The sequence below is a fragment of the Zalophus californianus genome, chromosome 8 (assembly GCF_009762305.2).
Source record: "Zalophus californianus isolate mZalCal1 chromosome 8, mZalCal1.pri.v2, whole genome shotgun sequence".
NCBI lineage: Eukaryota > Metazoa > Chordata > Mammalia > Carnivora > Otariidae > Zalophus > Zalophus californianus.
Genome location: NC_045602.1, coordinates 70,373,531 through 70,392,520, shown reverse-complemented (window position 1 = coordinate 70,392,520; position 18,990 = coordinate 70,373,531). Strand labels below are relative to the sequence as shown.

At 37.9% G+C, this 18,990-nt stretch overlaps 1 protein-coding gene across 1 annotated transcript in view; it reads right to left on the bottom strand.

Annotated features, from left to right (window-relative positions):
* Positions 1-18,990, bottom strand: part of NRXN1 (neurexin 1) — a 1,127,542-nt gene that overhangs the window by 507,931 nt on the left and 600,621 nt on the right.

The following is an 18,990-nucleotide window of genomic DNA, read 5'->3' as shown; positions in this document are numbered from 1 at the left end:
CTTATAAAACTGCCCAGATCCCTGAGGTAGGTGGCGTCTTGGCACACGCTTGGAAGGGTGGCGTTTCTCACTGTGGAGCGGGGAACAGGATCAGCTCTTTAGACAGTCTGAACTGGATTTGAGTCTCTGAACATTTATTAGCCCTTGGGCTTTAGGAAAACAACAAAATTATGGTAAAGCTTGCTTTAGCACATCTACCTCTACCCTAGAGATTGCTATTCATTGTCTATTTTTTCATCAGCTCATTTAATGTTAACAAAAATCTAGTGAGAAAGGTACTGGTCTTAAAACCCTTTGAACAGAAGAGGAAAAAGCGGTTCAGCAAAATTTAGTAACTTGCCTAACATCACAGAGCTTTTAGTACCTTATTTCTAGATTCATGTTTGTGAGTAAAGTATATTGCTTGTCTGAAGAATATGCAACTGTGTATAAGTAAATATGTACATATATTGAATACAATTTATGTCTACATTCTTAGACCTTTGTCCTACTTCATGTAATTTTTCCATGGAAGAAAAATATTTGTGCCATGTATCTTTTCCAGAAATAAATTTCCCTATTTGACATTTAGAATTAAAAATAGCAAGAATAGTACCATTTTCACAACTCTTTTGACAACTGATTACCTAAGAGGCATCAGACCATACAGAGCTTCTACAGACTATAGAAATCACCTTTATTCGGGGGGGGCAAAAAGATAATATTCAAAATTTACTTCTGGAGAAAATAAAAACAGAGCCCTGAGAAACAGATCAAGAGTTAATTCACACAGTATCTTTCTAGAATTAATCATGATTTGTTCAAAAGTCTGACTGAAGACCCATAAGTTCAGAGAACAAGCTGATGGTTGCCAGAAGGGAGGGGGTAGGGGGATGAGCAAAATGAAGGGGACTGGGAGGTACAGGCTTCCAGTTATGGAATGATTAAGTCACGGATAAAAGGTGTAGCACAGGGAATACAGTCGATGATATTGTACCAGTGTTGTGTGGTGACAGAAGGGAGCTACCCTTGTGGTGTGTGTAGCATAAGGCAGAGTCTTATCCAATCACTATATTGTACACCTGAAATTAATGTAACATTATGCACCAGCTATACTATTAAAAAAAAAAACTCCTATTGAAGAGTAGTTAGTGAAATATCCAAACATTATCTAATGAATATCTAGCTAAAAATTGTGGCAACTCAGTACCCTCTCCCAATAGAACCACCCCATTTTCTGAGATCATGGGCTGTGTGCCCCATCCATGTAGCTTCTGTTGTAATAATGGAATGAGATAAAAGGGGCACAGTTATCAGGTGAAGGGCTATAAAATTAAAAACTGATCAAAATACCTGGGGCATTTGCTGTCTCTTAAGCACTTCCATTATATACCTATTATGAAAAATTGCATTGATTTACATATTAATGTTCTACATTTCAGCATGTGCCCTTTATGTTCGCACACAACAGAATATACTCTGTCACATGCATTTAACCTGCGTGACTCAGCCATTAAGGGAAAATTTGAGAGTGGGAGAAAAAAGAAACAGAATGAATACAGTTGCTCCCATTGTTCTCTTCAATGCCTTGGATTTTAAATCCTTAACTGTCACACAATTGAACTCTATTTTTGTCAGTTTGCCTATCAGTCACAGCAGAGCTTAACCTAGGGTGAGCCATGCACTTGTCTTTGAAACTGGTTTTTTTCTTTCTTTCTTTTTTTTTTTAATGTTTCCAGATTCCTGGGCTGAGGACCTATGTGCAAATTTTGAGTATCTTTGTAGTTTCATTGTAATCTCAGTGACTTCTGTACAGGTAAAAACAAAACCAGAAAGCCATTCTCTATACCAGCCCTGTCCAATGGAACTTTCTGCAGTGATGGAAATGTTCTGTGTCTGAGCAGTGCAACTTCTACATACTCTCTTGGTTCTTCCTGTGGCTCTTTAACGACTCATTCTTGTTTGATATCCTCTGTTATTTCATTCCTTGAAATAGAGGATTACTTAAGATCAGGGATTATCTGTCTCCAATCCACAGGCCAAGTCTAGCCTGCTGACTGTTTGCATATGGCACGAGAACTAAGGATGTTTATTACATTTTAAAATATCTTACATTAAACATCAAAAGAAGATTAATATTTCATGACATATGAAAATATTATGAAATTCAAATTTCATTGTCCATAATAAAGTGTTATTGGAACACAGCTATGCTCATTCATTTACATATTATCTGTGGCTGCTTTTATGCCATGATGACAAAGTTGAATAGTGGCAACAAGGACCATATGACCTGCAAATCTGATAATAATTACTATCTAGCCCTTTACACGAAAAGGTGGTTGACTTCTGCATAAGATGGCTCTCAACTTTCTTTTCTTAAAACCTTTTCCCTCGATCACTATGTCTGCTTCTCATCACTTTTATGAAGTGAGGGAAGAATTAACAACTGCTGAATTCCTATTATATACGTCAGGCGCTATGTCAGCACTCCATAGGCCTTATTGTCATCTTCATCACTAAATGAGTCAAGTAATGCTACTGTAAAATGTGAAATGTGATGCTCAGCTTCAATAACTTGCCGAGCATATTGTCTGATGTTAGCTAGTAATTTGTGGAGCAGACTTTCTGATTGATTGCAGGGAGTCAAAAATGTGTGCCACACCCATGCTTCCTTCCTACTCAACTCTGACTCTGCACTGCTCACTGCATCCCAGCCCTGACACTTCCTCCCATACATTTCTCTTCCTTTCCAGTCCATTAGCCATCAGTCTAGCTCAGAAAAGAACTACCACTTTCCTGAATTAGTGCATGTTTTCTGTTGTACTAACTTTTCTCTCTTCTGCCTTCCATTTCTCCTGTGTGTTCTCATCACTAATCTCTCCAAAGGAACCCTTGTGAATCCATGCCACTCCCGTGTTTGTATCTCTGTAAGGATCCAGCGAGGGGCCATCTTGTCACTCTTTGGGCAAAACCACATTGTTCTTGTTCTTTCTTCCACCGGAAATGTCTTTCCCTTCATTTAAATCTGGTTACTCAGAACAAGAGAGCTTTTATTCCCCTCCCCCCACTGAACTACTTTTTCTTTCCTGTTCTTTTTTCTTCTCACCACCTTGCATGATGATGATCAGTACACACATCTAAGCCCCACCACTCTACCATAATCTCCCTGAAGGCATGGCCTCATTTTACCCTCTGTACAGAATATCCTCACAGTATCAAGGACATAGTGTTTGAGGTAGATTCTGTTTAATCATGATTGGTTTAAACTAGTTGTGGTAAGTGGCTGTCTTAGTCTACTCTGGCTGCTCTAACAAAATACCATAGACCGGGTCGTTTAAATAATAGACGTTAATTTCTTACAGTTTTAGAAACTTGGTGATCCAAGATCAGGGTGACAGCACGGTTGGGTTCTTGGTGAGGTCCTTCTTCCTGGCTTACAGATGGCTACATTCTTGCTATATTCTCACATGACAAAGAAAGGTCTGGTCTCTTCCTTTTCTTATAAGGACACTAATCCAATTATGGCAGCCCGCCCCCCCCCCCATACATCATCTGAGCCTACTTACTGCCCAAAGGCAGTAAGTACCTCTAAATACCATCACCATGGGAAGTAGGATTTCAGCATAAATTTGGGTGGGGTGGGGTGGGCAGAAACATTCATCCTATAACACTGGCCTACTGAAAGGTAAAGGGGACCCTCAGAGAAAGCTTTTCTTCTTAATAAAAACTGATGCATGGGAGGGAGCTCCTGTTCCTTGAACAGCTTCAACCATCTTGCGACAAAGAAGGCAGACACAGTTATCACACTCAAGCTATCAGATGGAAGGATGGAAAGCCACTTGTTTGTGATGACTTATTCTGACCACTGAATTACCCAATACTACAGCACTCTTTATTTCTAGACTTTTCATGAGGGCTAAAAGAAATCTATTACTGTTTAGGCTACTTTTAGTTGAGTCTTCTATTATTTACAGTGTCTTCTGAGTCAGTCTTCAGCAAGAATTTATTGAAATTCAAATGTATGAGTGTGCATTTAAAAATACATATACTTTTATACCATACATGTATTCTGTATTCAGCTGTTTGATGTGTTTTTATCACTTTGCCTTATTATTTAGCATTTCACTTGTATTATCACTTCATAAGGTTATAGCATGTCTTTTGAAATTCTGGTGGAAGAAATCTTTATTCTATATATTTTCTCAGTATTAAACATATTACGGATACCAAATATCTGTTCATTGATTGAATACACTAACAAATGTTGGATGAGGGGTAGAGAAATGTGGCTACTGGGAGGGGAGGAAGAATTCTTTTATGATTTCTTCAAAGTATGCCATGTGCAGCAAAAATATTGTAAAACACATCATCACCCAGATCACCCAAAAATCAGTCTGGGAAAGAAGAAAGACAGAAAGGATGGGAGCGGGGAGGGAGGAAAAGGAATATGGGGAGAAAGAAGAGGTAAATGTAAAGAATATTTTATATGAAAATGCTGAACAGGATGAAGAGGTCAATTGCCCAATACTGAGGCAGCTTCAGAAATGAAAGCAGACGGGAGAGCTTTTGCTTTTTCCTCTTGGCCACAAAACCCCTGCTAATTGAAGTAGCAACTGAACAAGCTGCTCTTTCCTTTCCCAGTGATATTTATGTTTTGAGTAGGCTCTGAATTTCATATTAAACACCACCACACCTCCTGTTTATCCCCTGCTTCTGGCATCTAAGCCATTTCCTGCTTTCCTATAGTCCTGTTTCCTTCTTCACACAACTTCATGAGGATGAACAAATAAATAGACAAACAAATAAATAAACCACCACCACCTTTCAGAGCATCTCCGAAGACTGAATAAGGTTCCCTGAGAGAACAACGGTGAGGCAGTTTGAGTAAGAGTGACACATTTCAAATCAGAAATGGCATTCTCCTACAAGCTGGATGGATGCCAAGCTTGAGAAAAACAAAATGAAATGAGAAGGTCATCTTTAAGAGTCTACTCGCAACTGTTAAGTGGGATATCCTTAGAGTCAATTCAGAGAAGCTTTTAGTTTCTTTGTTCAGTTCGTGAATCTTGAAACTGTGGGAGAGATTTAATGATACCAACAGCAATTCTACTGTTTGTCTGTGGGTCTTGAACTGCACTGTTCAGAGCCTTATTTATTTTTTTAAAGATTTCTTTATTTATTTTAAAGAGAGAGAACATGAGTGGCAGGGGGAGGGGGCGAGGGAGAGGCTGAGAGAATCTCAAGCAGACTCCACGCTGAGCGTGGAGCCACACATGGGGCTGGATCCCATGACCTGGAGATCATGACCTGAGCCAAAACCAAGAGTTTAATGCTTAACCAACTGTGCCACCCAGGCACACCTGTTCAGAGCCGTCTTCTAGCCATTTTCATAAACTGTATTTTTTTTTTCCTTCCTGCAGTTCAGACTTGATTTTTTTCTAGAAATGGAAACAGCATTAAAAGTGCTAAGAAATTTGCTAACCCAGCTTGCCCACATATTTATATCTCTGTCAGGATACAGTATTGTATTTACCAAGATTAAATTATCTGCTGTCAAAACTCAATGAAAATCATGGTGTACCAAGCCACACTTTAGAGAGGTAAGCATCTATTTCAAAATGCAAATCACACAGTAAGATACTTGTATTTATGGGGTTATATTGTACAAAATTGAAACAATCTGAAATAATGAACATTTCAGAGACAGTAAAGATCAAAGTTGCTAAGTTTGGGAGAGAGTATTGGATGACTGATACTGACATTAGATCTAGTAGAAACGAGTTCAAGTCCCACATCTGCCATTCACCAGTTGTGTGCTCTGGATATAAGTCACGTAGCAAGTCATGTGTAAGATGCAGATGATTTCTGCTCTGCCTGCCTCATTTATGATGAATGAATGAAAACATGTATATAAAAATTATCCAAACTGTAAGAAGATATATCAATAAATGGAAGAAACTTTGAAAGCTGACATTTTCCCATTCATCAAGGACTTCACTTTCTGCTCTAAGAATCATTTTTTTCTTGCTAGAACCACAGAATTTGAGAAGTATAAGGAAATTTAAAACACATGTAGTCAAGCTCCCTCACTTTACAGGTAAAGAACACAGACCTAGAAATGTTAATGACTTATCCAAAGTTAAAAAATAAAACATATTTGAGAAAGAAGTCTAGATTCGAACTCATTTTTTCCATTTTATTCCTACTGAACAACTCCTCTGTCTGTTAAATGTAGAAGAGTTTTCCAGAATTTACTGTTTTAAAAAGAAAATCTTACATCAATATGGAATTTTTTAGTTCTAAGGCATATTTTCATACTAAAACCTGATTTTATTCTTATTATATCCTAGATAGGTTTCAGGGCAGATACTACTTTTGCCTGAAAGTGACAATTTTCAGAACAGAGAAATGGATAGTAGACCAGGCATGGGATCGACATTTTGTATTTTGTACTCCATCATGTTTTGATTACAAGGGATTCTGTTTCTTTTAATAGTGCTGTGTACTATATTTTTTTTAAAAAGTAGGACAGAGTAAAATTAATTTTGCTGGGGAGCCTTGTGATACCCCTTGCGATGTCTGGAGATACCCAAGGGCATCTCAAAACTAGGATGAAGAATGCCTCTACTAGATTATTCTATCTCCCAAAGTAATTTGTCTCTTAATAACAATCATAATTACCTTCTACAGTACCCAGACCCTACCCTCTCTACTAGGCAAAATATCCTCTGCAATTAGGATCTCCATGGTAAAAAAATAAAAGAAATAAAATGAAACCTTCTCAATGCTGTGTAGCTAGAAGCAGCCTTTTCAATCTCCAAATCCATGCTGGGAAAACCACAAGTAGGTGCCAAACTTCCAAGCTCTTATATGAATATTTAAGGCCTGTTTCAGTTTCACAAAGTCAATAACTATAGAAAAGCCTACTTAAGCAAAACATTCTTTGCTAAAGACATGGGGAAAAAAGTATAAATACCTAGCAGACCTGCTTAAATGAGCATTTTGAAATATTTACTATATCTGTAAGGTCACAGGCAACTCTTTGTTTTCACTTGCCCTCTTTACACAAACCCTTTCTCCCCTCTACCTGCCCTACTACCAGCAACCTAGAACAATATTCCCCCCATGAGGATGCTCAATTAGGGAAGGATCCAGTGTTATTTATATCTCACAAATAATTCTTCTAATTCGGGGCACCTGAGTGGCTCAGTTGGTTGGGCGTCTGCCTTCGGCTCAGGTCATGATCCAGGGTCCCAAGATCAAGGGCTTCCTGTTCAGCAGGGAGTCTGCTTCTCCCTCTGTCCCTCACTCCTCTCTCACTCTCTCTCTCAAATAAATAAATAAAAATCTTGAAAAAATTAATTCTTCTAATTCAAGGCCCTGGGTTATTTTCATCTGAAGTCTCATCTCATTATTCAATAAAATGGCTTTGCCCTCTGTGTCCGTAAGCAATCTCTATGGCAGTATGCACCGTGGCAGCAGGAGCATGTGGTTCTGTGTGCAGTGCATCTGTGCATCCATGTCATGCGTTGGGGGCAGGTAGAGTGGAGGGGAGGAGAGAAGGAAGGGAAAATGGAAGGCAAAAGCCTGTCTTTGATCCTGAAAATATGCTAGTAGGTTCCTAATTACTTTACTTAATGGTAAAGACAGCCCTAGATGTATGTTTCCCTTCCGAAAAGATGAAAAGGGTAATTTTCCCAATTTACAGATATCTTGGCCACTAATAAAACTTTAGTCACTGAGAAGCCATGGGTCAAGTGTGGATGAAATGCATTGCCTCCTCTGGGATGGAAGCTGCCAAAACCCAAATTCTTTTGGGGATGTTCACTATGCAGCAATTATCAAATAAAAACTTAGTACAATTAAAGAGAAGAAAAGTCTTTCTGGGTACCAACAATCAGTCAAATAAAGAGAATCCCAGGACGTCAGTTATCTTATTACAGCAGACTAAGTGTGGCATCTTCTAAGAGTGACAGCTAGAAACATCAAAATGAACTTTCCTGTCCTTCCACCTGTGGCTCTGATTTCCAACTAAGAAAGAAAGAAAAAAAAAAGATTCTATTCTCTTTCTTTCTTCTCTGGGCATGGCTAGAAGTTAACCGAGTGCACAAGAGCCCTGGGATTGTGCATCTCACTTTGCTGATTTGCTTGTGGACACACAGCCTGGATGGAGAAAACTAGCAGTGGGATTTATTTTACATAATTCACTAGAGGCAGCCACAGCAAAATGTCAAGCAATGAATCTTTGCTTTCAGCCTGTCCAGAAATAGGCCTGGGAAGACCTTCTGACTCTACTGGAATTGGGGAGAATGGACTTTTTCTGAGCTGACTCAAAAATGCTGACAGCAAATGGCAGGTTACTGCTTAAGCACAGATGTCACTTCATTGTGTCAACTTGGAAATGATCAGCACAATCTGGCAAGTGCAATTTTTCTCACATTATGAGTGTATTTGGGCAGGTGCTATACTTCACTGAGGTCATATATTGTTTTTATGTTTTTGTTGTTGTTGTTGTTTTTACTCAAACTAAAGGAGGAAAAAGATTCTTAAATATGTATTCAAAAAAGACTGGTCCTAAGTTTTAGTGAGGAATAAGAAAGGTTAATAAATATTTTTTCAATAATCAGAACATGGATAATTCCTATATTCGGGGGCTTTGTGGCTCCATATGCTCTAAACCTCCACTAAATCCAGAAGAAGGAAAAATAGCATTAAGGACAAATCTAGAAGATATTTTATAAAATAAGTCTCTCAGTGGCCTCTTTAATGGCCACAAAGCATTCTGTTGCCATTTGCATATTGTCCTGTTTGGCTAGAGACCTTGTCACTTGCACTGTCATCATGGACAGATGCCAGAGCTACTCAAAGCAGGATGTCATTGGAGGGCTATGCCTTATATCAAATGATACCTCACAGCCTGTGGGGGCCACTGTGCGTTCTGATAGCTAGCTTAAACAAACAAACAAAACAAACAACAATAAAAAAACCCCCATAATTATGTCAATAAGATTGCTGGCTCTCTTGTCCCAGTAAAGATAAAGATGAGACATGGTGAAGAGAAGTCCAGCATCAGGAGTTGCAGCTTGGAAACAAGCGCAATAGACCGCAGTTTTAGGTTATGCTACTGAGCTCTATGACTAACAGATGCATGTCTCTGAACCTTGCTGACTACGTCTGTATTCGATGACCAAACCTAAATCTGCAAGGAAAGACTGAGCCACATCTTTTAGTGGATGTCACAAATAGTAAGCCCTGGGTAGCTAGCAATGTGCTAAGTTCTAGAACATACCATAGCATAAAATACAGTCATGCTTGAAGGAACTTCAAGATCTACTTGGGGTAAACCATCCTCAACAAAATGGAAGAATATGAACACAAGAGTGCAAGTGTAGTATTGTCAATGCTATAGGAACTCTAACAAAGGCAGAGGTCCTGATGTGTAAACAAGATGGAAAGCCTGACTCCTAGTAAATTCTATATAAGTGTAACGAAATTAATATCATCTTTATATTATTATTTATTATTATTATAACAATTATGATTGTTTATTATTTGTTAGGTCTTTTCCATAATGGACTCACCATATTATAGATTAAAATAAATACCCTAAGTATGCGATTTAAAAATCTAAGATTAGGTACTTAGTGAAAGGTCTCATAGCTAGTAAATTACAGAGCTTGGGTTTGAATCTGCATCCAAAGATTTCAAAGCTCACACCAGACCACATGACTACAGAAATCGTGGGAGAATTTATTCTTACTCATCTTCAAGAATTATCAGGATTTGCTTCGTTGGTAGGAAAATAACAGGGCATTTCAGATAATGGTGTTGATTGCAATGGCAATGTGTCAGAGATGAGGATGGCATATAATAAGCATGAGAACCAGAGGAGGGGATGGTAAAGGGATGAAGGGAAAGTCAAGGTTCTAGAGAACATAGAGCCAGAAACTCTAAGGAAGATTCTTCAAACTAGACTTCAGATTAGAGATGGGATGTTGAGGGTATGTGTAATCACTGAAGGTTTTAAACCTGATGAATCTAGTTTTCAAAAACTAAATCCGATTTGACTACAGTTTCCTTTTTTTTTTTTTTAAGAAAATACAAGAGCAAACAAAGTGGATTATATCCCTGCTATCATGGAGTGAAGAGAGACAATAAATAAGATAAATACTAAAGGAGTTTAATAGAGGGGCGCCTGGGTGGCTCAGGAGGTTAAACATCTGCCTTCAGCTCAGGTCATGATCCTGGGGTCCTGGGATGGATCCCTGCGTAGGGCTCCCTGCTCAGTGGGGAGCCTGCTTCTCCCTCTTCCTCGGCCTCTCTCCCCATTCATGCTCTCTCTCTCTCTCCTGCTATCTCAAATAAATAAATAACATCTTAAAAAGAAAAGAGTTCAATAGATGTTGATGAAGTTTAAAGGTGAAAGTGAGTTAGGGAAGGGGTGAGAACTAGCTGGTGGGTGGTATGCAATTTATATAAGATAGACAGGCATGGCTTCATTGGGAAGGTGGCATTTAAACAGAAAACAAAACAAAACAAACTCTTCCTTCATTTTTCCTATTGCATTAATGCCTCCTCCCTCCAATGTGGTTTGGGATAATCACAAACAAAAATCTCATATTCCTTTTAGAGTTATTTTTCCCTTTGGACTTATATTTTTTTATTTAAGAAAGCACATGCATATAACCTTCAACCTACCATGATCTTTATATAGAAGCTTATACAATGCTTTTATAACTGTTTGAACAAAGTTTGCTTTTGTTTTGATGTAAGAAGTTTAAAGTTCATCCATTATGGGGTAGGGGGAAAAATGAATCTACAACAGATTTAATGTGATTCCATTTCATCTCAGCTCTTTAATCAAGAATAATCCCTCTTGTTTATTGGATTTTTCCCCGTCATGTTCACCTAGTTTTTATGCAATTCAAACACAGAGATCACCGAATTTTCAGACCTTTTGATTCTTCTAGGTTTGTACCTTTCCTTCTACAGAATTCCTGAATTTGGTTTTTCATCACAACACCATGCAAGATTATATTGCTTATTGCTTAAGAAACCTAAAAAATGTAACGAATAACAACACTTATGATTCAGACAATGTAGAAAGTTTTCCTTAACTGTTGCCACTTGTCTCAATAGTTCTTGATTTATAGATTAGCTACTTAATTATCTATTGGTAAATGAATATTAGTCCTCTTTTTACTTCTGTTTCCATTTATTCTTCCTTCTTTTTTCTAATTAGCTAATTAAAAAAAGATTTAGGCTTGAATACATACAGTTGTATTTCTTAAATATTTTAAAAGTGAAAACTTTATAAACTTTCCAAAGATATGGGAAACATTTAACAAAGTTTATTTTAGCGAAACTTGAAATTCACCAATGTCATTTTAATTGGGAAGACTGGCATTTGTTCTTTCCAGTAGTTGGGGAAGACAAAAAAAATAAAAAAAAATAAAAAAAAAAAAAAAACAGTGCATGTTTCCCAAGAGTCTAATAGGAAAAAAATTGGATTGTGCATTTTGTCCAAGACTCCCACTCCATGCAAACAACAGCCTGTCTGTATGACCTATTCTCGGCTTTTGTATTATAAACATCAATTATTATAAATGTAGTTGTAGGTAGAAGAAACAGGAAAGATTTCATATAGAGACAAAACAGTGACATATTATTTTGGTTTTAGAATGTCAAGATAATGAAAAATGTATTGTGGATTTCTGAAAGCTTATGTAAAAAATGGTCATCCATCAGCATCTGATTTGGTGGTTTGCTGCCCATAAGGCAGATACACCCACTACTCAAGCCTGTGTTGTCAAAAAACTTGAAAAGAATCAGGTGATATGATAAAACATCAGCTCTTTCTAAGCATTGTTAAATGTTCACAAAGCTGGATCAGAATTCACTGCTAATTTCTTTTAGTTGAGTCTCTGTTCTCAGCCTTCAACGCACTGGCTTAAAGTTATATGTAATCATGACTGTTACTGGACTAAAGTCACATCTACCCATCACTGCCACCTTTTTAAGGAAGCATAGCATAGTTTTTTTGAGTAAGGACACTAAAACCAGACTGCATGACTTCAAATCTCAGCTCTGACACTTAATAGCTCTATGATCCTGGTTTTATAATTTATAAGATGTGGGATAATACTGTTACCTATCAAATATTACCAAGGGCGGAGCACATAGTAGGACCTACATGTTGCCTATCATTGTTATTTCTAAGGTCTATAAACCAGAAATATTATGAGACCCATGGTTTAAACACTTGTAATAAAAGATAAATGCAATGCCACATAAATACTTTTTTTAAAAAAAATCTTTTTCTCAAATATTTACCTATGGTTGAAGTTTGAAATTTTATAGATTATCCTACTAGACAAATCAAGGTACCATTTACTAAAATGGGGGAAAATAAAGAAAAGAGAGATTTGAGGGAGAGGTAAAGATGTGGGAAGAGTTAAATTTAAAACATGTGGCATAAAGGTAGTATTTGAGGACATGGGGATGGATGAGATTACTTAGGGGATATTAAATGAGGAGAACTCTAGAATCAAGAACTGAGTAACTTCAGCATTTAAGAGGTAGGTAGAATGGCAGAACTGGTGGAAACCTGGATAGAAATCACAAAGGGATGAAGACAACCAGGTGTGTGTAGTGTCATGGGTGGATGATGCTTCTAGAACAAGGGAGTTACCACAGAGCAAAGCCAGTAAAGATTAAGATGGTAACTGAAAAATGTGTAATGGATTTGACAACCCGAAGTTTACTGGTGCTCTTAGAAAGAGCAGTTTTGGCTGAGTTCTGCCAGGAAAGCCAGAATGGTGTGGGTGGAATACTGAATTTTGGGTTGCACTTATCATTAAAAACTTTCTCAGAACTCGGCTATGAAGGAGAGCCACGGAAAAGTGCCTATGGTGGATGTTAGGTCAAGAGTAAGGGTTTTTGGTATGTTTGACTGTAAGATTAGTATAATGCAATAAATAATGTTGAAGATTCCAGGGTTGGGAGAGGAATAACTGAAAGACTGAGTCCTTGAGTAGATAAGCCCGATAGGACAGTAAAAACAAACCCAAAGTGTAATAGAAGAAGTGGAGATGTACCGGTAAGAGAGAGTTTTCCTCTGCTGGCTTCTAGCTGTCTTCAATACGGCTTTCAGTCATATAGGAAGTGTGGGGTGTGGACTGGCTCACTTGTGGATTTGTGTGAGGACAACTCACAGCTATTGTTTCATTGTTGTTTGTTAGCCGAAGCAGCAGAGCATTGTTTAGTAACTAAACCATGTCATGTTGCAGAGTGGAAAGGGGACTGGTCTGAGAATTAGGATTCCAGAGGCCCTAGTTGGAGATATGTCTCTAAATGAAGGTGTGATCTTGGGCTAAGCATTTGAAATCTCTGAACCTCATCTTTTGCTCCTGTAGGAGACTGAGATGGAACATTGAGAATGACCAAAAAATGCTTGATGTCACTCTTTTATTACAGAACTTAAAGAGAGTCTTCAAAATCGCAAGTACATCGCAGTCAACATAGTTACATATATACTTATTTTGTGTTTATAGACGAAAATTTTAAATCCTCTAGGTTTTTAATAGGCCCTTTATAAAATCTGTCCTCCTCTGCGGGATGTTGTCAATTTCTTAACAGTTTGCCTTTTATAAATTTAAAAACAATTTTATTACTGTAGCGTTTAATTACAAACATGTGCTTGGGGCATAAAAAAATAGAATTAAACACAAAAGTCTATTTGAATATTTAGTACTATGGATGGGGTGCTTTTGAGGAGCAAACAAGTCTGCTCCCCACAAAATGTTCATCAAGGATTTTCTACGTCCTCCTACACTGCTTCTGTGATTTTAAGTGTGCTGTATAAATATCTATGCGGGTGCCTGGGTGGCTCAGATGGTTAAGCGTCTGCCTTAGGCTCAGGTCATGATCCCAGGGTCCTGGGATTGAGTCCTGCATTGGGCTCCCTGCTCCTTGGGAGCCTGCTTCTCCCTCTGCTTCTCTCTCTCTCTCTCTCCCTCTCTCTCTCATGAATAAATAAAATCTTAAAAAAAAATCTATGCAATGACAACACAAAGATGTGCGATGAATCTTTTCCTTCTTCTCTGACAAAAATCTTTGGTCTTCGTTAACTTAGGGCATAGTAAAAGACATTTAATTTTAGCCGTGGGGTATCCATTTTCTGTCACATGAAGAATAAATATACATAAAAGTAATAAGATCTCACAGAAAACAGTGTGGAGAAGTGCCGCCCAATTTTAATTTTCTGAAATGCAAGGGAATGCAATTAACTCCCTAGTTGTGATTAGCCTGTTGAAAGCTGGGTCCCCTCTGCAAATTATAGCCTCACAGCACCCATAATGATGTCATATACTCAGTATTATTTATTTGTCTTTTGATTTATGGCCCTGCAAGCGAAGTCATGGGACCTGTGGATTAATAATGAACAGAGCCAAGCTTAAGTTGCAGTTCTGTCTCTGCTCTAATTACACGTCTGTCCGTTAGGCTTCTTTCAAGTGGACATTTGCCAGTGCTGGAGTGAAAGCACTTACCTCAGGAGCAATATCTGGGGGGAGGGGGGGGCACCAAAACTCCGTGATCAAGACAAATAATACTTGAAAGCAATACTTAAAAATCAAAACTCATATTTTAAACATCAAAATTGGTTCATGATGAAAAAAATGCCAAAATTTCAAATAAAGACGAGACTAATAATAGTGTAGTCTGAAACAAAAAGAAAACCCAGTATTACTGATTCTGCCTTGATTTAAATGTTTGGTATTTTATTCATCAAAGGATTTTTTTTTCTTTTTGGCATTGCTTTTTTCAAAGTATTACACTGAGTTTTTAGTGCCCCCTTAAATTTTGCCTATAGGCAAGTCACCCTAACCTTCAGTCTTTTAAATTTACAACCAAATAGCTGACACATGGGAAGCACTGTGCCCCTTACTGTTTCTGATTTCACTGTGGAAGCACGATTCCTTTTGGACCTCAACCACTATTTCCCCCACTAAGTTCTCTTCCTTCTAGTCTCTGTGAAAGGGTTATTTGTGCGTTGCTCTTGACAAATTCTTCTGGGGTGGCATTTAATACTTCAAACAACCAAAACAACCTACTACATCAGGGGAGATACAGAGTATTTTTAAGGAAAATAAATTCCAGGGGTCCCTGGGTGGCTCGGTTGGGCATCTGCCTTCTGCTTGGATCATGATCCCGGGGTTCCAGGATCGAGCCCCGCATCGGGCTCCCTGCTTCTCCCTCTCCCTCTGCCTGCCGCTCTCCCTGTTTGTGCTCTCTCTCTGTTAAATAAATAAATAAAATCTTTGAAAGAAAAAAAAAAAAGGAAAATAAATTCCATACTTTTTCCTCAAAATCAGGCAAATAGTTGCAAGGAAGGCAGTTGCAAAGAGCAGTTTTCCAACAGGAGAAAGTCAGTAAATCTCTGTGCATAAACCTAACAAATGAATAATAGTTCTGTCCATTAAATCCTGGAGCACAAAACAAATGAATGATTGCAATCAAATAAAAAAACAAAAAGGCTGTGTCCAACCCCAAATGGTAAGTAAATGATTTTTGAACACTGACATATTGAAGACCCACTTCTGTTATACTTGCAATCTGTGAACCACTCTCCATTTCAGCACTTACTCAAGATAAAAAATTTACAATTTGTGGGGATTTATGATTAGTGTATCAGTGCCTGGTATTCCAACTAAACAGACTTTAAGCTTCATAAGGTGAAGAACCACAAATTCTGTTTGCTTGTGTGCATGGCATCCTAACTGTCCCTGAGCTCTCCACAGGAAGGGACTCACTTCAGTGCAGGTTGGGTGGGTATAAGTGTCAACTCCAAGCAATGACATATGGAAGGATTTTCTAGCCAATAAGCAGAGGGTGTGGCAGGAAAATCCTACCTCAAGATTGCCAATAGCAAATTTCCTCGAGAGAAACCCATCCAGAAGTAGGGAAAGCCCTTACTCTTTATCTACCACTTCTCATTGGTTCCCAGAAGACGTATCTGGGAACCTGGTACTGACATCCTTGCTTCCTAAGCCTTTTAAATTCATGAAAGGAAATCTTAGACGGACTTCAAGGACTCGTTTAAATTATTCCTCACTCATAAAGCCTATGGGATTTATACTGTATTATATCATGTTGCTCTTGATTATATACCTTCTTGGATTGCTCACTGTAGCTCATGTGGTAACTTTCTATGAACAAAAAAAAAGAGGGGAGGGGCACAGTTCCTGCCATCAAGACACATAGTTGCCAAAATATCTGTCAAAACAATGGTTCAGTGATTCCATGACTATGAGGTAGATGGTGCCCCCTAGATTTCTGCAATCGATAAAATGTACAATACTACCTAGTGGTTACTGTTCCAATACTATGTTGCTCATTGTTATGTCACATTTTTGTCTTATATTTACCACGTAAATTTAATTTTATTCTTTGCTTTCCTGTTTTTTTTAATAGTTAAAATAATTCTGAGGATATAGCAAGTATTAAGTGAATATTTCCTAGCTGTTGAATTGAAAACTTCCTTTAATACTGACTGTAGAAATACAGGTGGTTTTATTTTGCCTTTATTTGTCCTGTATTTTTATTTTTTAAAAAGATTTTATTTATTTATTTGACAGAGAGACACACAGCAAGAGAGGAAACGCAAGCAGGGGGAGTGGGAGAGGGAGAAGCAGGCTTCCCGCCAAACAGGGAGTGCAACACGGGGCTCAGTCCCAGGACCCAGGGATCATGACCTGAGCCAAAGGCAGACACATTAATGACTGAACCACCCAGGTGCCCCTGTCCTGTATTTTTAATTGTCCTACAAGTGTGTCTTGTTTTTATAATCCAACAAAAAATGTTTTAAATTTGCCAAAAAGTTAGAACCTAAGAATTTGTATTACGGCCAAGCCAAAGTGACTGTGCCTTGTCTGATTCAAGGGAAAATGCCCTGCATATTTACAAAAACTTAATATAACACCATATGATTCAGGTCATGGAATTTTTTTATCTTCTCATCAAATAAAGTAATCTCTTTATTGCCATGATACATTTCAATCTCTATGATGAGGTCTATAACTCATATAGCAAGTACAATGGACAATCTTTCAAATGTTCATGCAAATAGGGTGGCATCCTTATATTTCAACTCCAAATTGATTAAATGGAAATTCTAATTTTTTTTCTAATCCTACTATAAATTTAGAAAGCAACCGTGTCCTTGGTAAGGTCAACCCCAAATCAAATATAAATATATATATATCTTGGGGCACCTGGGTGGCTCAGTCAGTTAAGTGGCTGCCTTCGGCTCAGGTCATGATCCCAGGATCCTGGGATGGAGCCCTCCATCAGGTTCCCTGCTCAGTGGGAAGCCTGCTTCTCCCTCTGCCTGTTGCTCCCCCTGCTTGTGCTCTCTGTCAAATAAATAAATAAAATATTTAAAATAAATAAATATATCTCAAAAGAGAGCTCTGATTACATCCAGGATATTCTTTGTTTTTGTTTTTAAAAATAATCAGAAACATCAGTTGGTCTCCATTAAAAATGAAGTTATCTAAAATTCACCTTTGTGGGTGTTGGGAGATTACTAGTGAGATTTAGAAAAGTCACACAGTGATCAGGGGAATATTACCTAGCTATGGATATTTTTAAATTCCTTAAATCTACTATTCATCCTGCTTATGGCTTTTTACAATTGAAATAAAAATCTTGCCCAAATGAAATAGAGAACTTCACTAATTTCCATTCACCAATGATGGTAGAAGCCCCCCCATGGGTTATTAAGTCTGAGAGATGTGTGAACAAACATGATTATAAGCAAGTAAAGTGTATCGTAAAATATACTGTGTTCATTTATTGTGACAACTGGGGTGTAATTATACTAGGAAATGTACTGCATGTTAGTCAGTGAAAGTAATAAAATCTGAACACCAGGGGACCTTTCTCTAGTTTATGCTATTAAACTACTTTTGAGGAGAAGGTGAACAATCTAAAAATATGGGAGGGATGTTCACTTTTATAGATTAATGAAGTGGGGGTTAGTCAGATTCTCCTGTAGGCTAATAAAATCTGTTTTTTTCTTTGTCACTGGTGGATATAGCACCAAAAGACATTTTACTCCTTTCTTGGGTAATTATAATCCCTAAATTTGAGTAGATTATTTATGCTGTTCATCTCCCTCCAATTAAGGAAACAGGAAAGAAAAAAAAAAGGCCTCCATTGTATTGGAAGCACCTTTATGAAACTCTAAGTAGAAAAGCCGGAAAAAAAAATTATACCAAGATAAGGAGACAAAGGGACCCTGGAGATGATAAAGGTGCAAGATGACAAGTATGATTAAAGCATTAATGGGGGTCACAAGGAAAGTGAAAGGACTGTGTAATTCCAGATTAGGAAACCCTGGGCTTCCCAGAGTGAACTGCTATTTGGGAAAGTACAGTTAATTGAATTTTATGACACTTTCTATGAAAATTAAAATGCCTATCTTTTACTACCCTAATAGTTTTATTGGTACTATGAGATTTATGTGCAGCAATATACCACAAAGCATATGCAACAATTCACTAAAGAGCACCGGAGTGGATTACTATGGTTTCCTTTTGTACTTTGGCAGTCGACAATCAAGATCATAATTACAGGCTTGGAGCCACCTACCAACTCAATGAACAGAACCACGTGGCTCCACATAAAATAGAAGCAATTCTAACATTAAAAAGAAAATGAGTGTTAAACCAGAGGGGCCTGAGGGGACAGCCTAGGGAAAGCTGGGTATTTTTTTCTGGGCATCGAATGACTGATTTTTATATCACCCCATTTACTGGCCCAAAAAGAGACAGGGTCTGCCAAGACCTTTCTGGTTAAATTAAATTACCCAATGAAATGTCTGCATTCTGAGTTGCTTGGGAGAGGACTGGTGAATTCAGACCTCCTTATGGATAGGTTCATTGTAAATGCTAGATTTTAGAGCTTATTCCCATACACTGAAGCAGGAAGCAAGGATTGGCCTCA